General features: G+C 36.7%; 1 protein-coding gene across 1 annotated transcript in view; it reads right to left on the bottom strand.

Annotated features, from left to right (window-relative positions):
* Positions 1–3,532, bottom strand: part of LOC103729251 (protocadherin-15-like) — a gene marked incomplete at its 5' end in the record, with an annotated part of 182,914 nt that overhangs the window by 124,116 nt on the left and 55,266 nt on the right.

The raw sequence follows: 3,532 nt of genomic DNA, 5'->3' as shown, positions 1-3,532 counted from the left end.
TATTTAATTTTATTCATTATTTTAAAATTTTATTTATTTATTTCTAGTTTATGTGTATGAGTCATTGCCTGCATTTGGATAAGTGCACCTGTGTCATGCAATGCCCATGGAGGACAGAAGAGGGCGTCGGGTCTCCTAGAACTGTAGTTACAGATGGTAATTCACTGCCATGTTTGTGCTAAGATTCAAACTCAGGTCTTCTACAAAAACAGTTAGTGCTCTTAACCACTGAGCCATCTTTCCAGTCACTATTTTATTTTATATTTTATTATGTTTGAGGCAGTTGGCATTGAATTTAGAGCCTCACAGTTGAAGGCAAGTGCCCTAGCACTGACCCAATTTGTCACCTTTTGAATTAAAATGTCCTAGTAATTTATTTTTGAATTAACTTTATTTCCCCATTTTTACAAATAGACAACTCTCTGAAATGTTGCTGAATAGCATTATTGGACATGGGTTTACTGAAAGCAAGTTGGCACTATATTTTTAAGTCACATCAATCTATTTATAATTTTGACTAAGATCAGAAGAATTAAAAGTTCATTTGTGTATTTATTATAATGCATACAGACATATATAAACGTGCACTCACACACTACATGTGGACAGAAGATGATGGGAAAGGATAAAGTCATTGGCAAAGACCTCTGATTATTTCTGGGAAGGTTGTCATGAAGAGAGCATGGACTCTCTATTCACTTTGGCTTACTGTCTCTCCCTGGTTTTAATCCTTTTAGCATGCTATTCACCAAGAGGCCTGCACCAGAACAAAACCCTTGAACACAAGAACTGGGAGCCAAATAAACTTCTTTATAAAGTACACAAGCTCAGATATTTTATTATAGTAACACAATAATTAAAAATCCTAAAATGAAATGTTCAATATTATGGGATCAACATTTATATAATAAATTTCTCCTTCTTCGTTCCTCCCTCCCTCCCTCCCTTCCTTCCCCCTCTCCCTCTCTCCTTCCCTCCATCCCTTCCTTTCTTTTAGACAGAGTCACCTGTATAACAGACTGTCCTCAGATTTACCATGCGGTGCAAGGACATCCCTGAACTTCTGATTTATCTACCTTCACTTCCTGAGTGTTGGGATTATAAGTATGTGCCACCAAGCCTAGTTTATCTGGCACTGAGAGTAAAGCCCAGGATTAAATAAGCAGCCTACCATCTAAGCTCATATTTGCTCCATTAATAACATCTACAGAATTATACAATTCAGACTGATGCTCTAAAGAAATCATTTAGTAGGTGATGGTGGTGTTCTTGCATAAATTTTATCAAGAAATGGTCAGATGAGATCAGCAATAAGAACAGAACTTTATCACCTTGCTTAGCTTTAATTACACTTTAACCTACCAGAGACTGCATTTTTAACTCTGCATCTTTTAACATGCAACATAAATATTTATGATAGGTATTAATTGCTTACTCTTCTTGCCTATAAATTTTTTCTAATATAACTATTAATTTTTAAATATTTGCTTTATAACCTTTCAGAAAAATAAATTTGTTTAGAGATTGGATCATAATTTTGATCTACTCAATTACACACATTCTAACATATTCAGTGAAAAAGAAACAAAGAAGTCATTTTAAATGTGCATACAAAATGCTGCCATTTTCTGTAATTTGCTTCTTAGATGTATGTTTCTTTTGTTTATTTATTTTAAATGTATGAGTGTTTTGGCAGCATGTATGTAAGTGCAGTGATGCATGGAATGCCTGCATAACCTAGCAGAGGTCAGTAGATCCCCTGGAGCTGCAATTACCAAAGATTGATAGCACCCATATGAGTGCTGGTAACCAGACTGGGGTTCTCTGCAAGAGCAATGAGTGCTCTTAACCACCGAGCCATCTCTCAAGTTCCTAGATATCTAATTTTCTGCCAAATTATTTTATAGTATTCATTGTTACCTTCTTTCTTGTAATAACATTGAATTTTTTATAAACACAATTTGATATAAAGTAGAAAATGTTTACCATTATTTTACAGATAATAATTATTTCTTATATTTACATAAGCCATCTAAAAATGCTTGCTAAGTCATGACTTGGCTCAAGTTCAGAACTATGATATTGAATATTTCATTCTTTAAAAATTATCTATTCTATTATCTATCTCTTGCCTATCATCATCACTGTCATTTATCATTTATCACCTATAATCTAACTATCTATCTATCATGTCCTTATGTTACCCAGGCTGACTTTGAACTCTCAGTCCTCCTGACTACATCTCATATTGATATTATAGGCATGGCTTCACACCTTTATCTCTTAGATTGGAACATAGTAGTTGTATGCGTTCATACAATACAATGCAGTAATTCAGTATAGGTTCAAATATTTAAGAATCCAATTAATATTTTATTAGTCCCTTATTTATTCTTAAAAATGAAGACTTTGCCAGGCTTGGGGGCACATGCCTTTAATCTCAGCACTCAGGAGGCAGAGGCAGGCAGATCTCTGTGAGTTCAAGGCTAGGCTGGTCTACATAGTGAGTTCCAGGACAGCTGGGGCTACAGGGAGACACTGTCAAAAAGACCAAAAAAAAAGTGGAGACTTTATTGTGCATATTTGGCACATGTGCAAATTATGTATAATTATATTTAAGGACAAATATCCCAGTCACCACTCATCAAAGAAGCTCATTTTGTACCAGTCAGAGACTATTACCAAATGCCACATCTGGTCACACGCGGACATTGTCTATGAATTACCCAAGCCTAAGTGACATATCTACAATGCAACCTCTATACGCAAGGCTCATGGAACATAGAACACGGGTATAGAAGAGGACACTTATTAATCTCTCAGTTCTCATTAATGAAGCTCTTTCATGCAGCAGAGGGCCAGGAACACAAAAGGTCAGAAATGGCCAAAGGGCAGAGATAAAAAGTCTGCTGAATGTTGGTCCTTGGACAGGACCCCTTTATTAAACTTCACCCACCCAAGGCACAGGGACCATTGCAGAAGATGGAGCAGAGAGATTGTAAGAGCCTAGATGGAGGTGCATGACCATATGGAAACAGTCCTACAAGCTCCTGGGAACCTGCTTATATGATTCTGTGGCAATGGTGTCAGCATACACAAGTCGCATGCAAACTCATGCAGACAAAAGCCCAGCCTAGAACTGGGAAAATAAACGACAGACCCTGATCTTATCTGAATATTGGCAATGGATTGCTGCTAGGTGAAGAACCTATCTTCCTAAAACAAGGGACTCTAGATAGGCTGACTAGACCTCAGTGGACGGATTTGCTCTGGGGAACGTCTGGGGACACTAACTTGACAACATGGGCCTTGGTATGACAGAATAGATGGGTTCCAGTTGGTGTTGGGGGTGGGGGGCTATGGGAGGGTGGCAGTGGGGATGGGGATATAAAGATGATTAAGATTATTTGACATGTTCTATATGAAATTCAATATCCTTATATTCAATAAAAATAAATTTTAAAAAATAAAAATGAAGACTTTAAACACCCTTACCCATCAGGGACCTGTAAATGAAATATATTTTGAGATT

This window comes from Nannospalax galili, unplaced genomic scaffold (assembly GCF_000622305.1).
Source record: "Nannospalax galili isolate Female #2095 unplaced genomic scaffold, S.galili_v1.0 scaffold1613, whole genome shotgun sequence".
In the NCBI taxonomy this organism is placed as follows: domain Eukaryota; kingdom Metazoa; phylum Chordata; class Mammalia; order Rodentia; family Spalacidae; genus Nannospalax; species Nannospalax galili.
The sequence above is the reverse complement of the archived record's forward strand: the minus strand, read 5'-3'. Positions and strand labels throughout refer to the sequence as shown.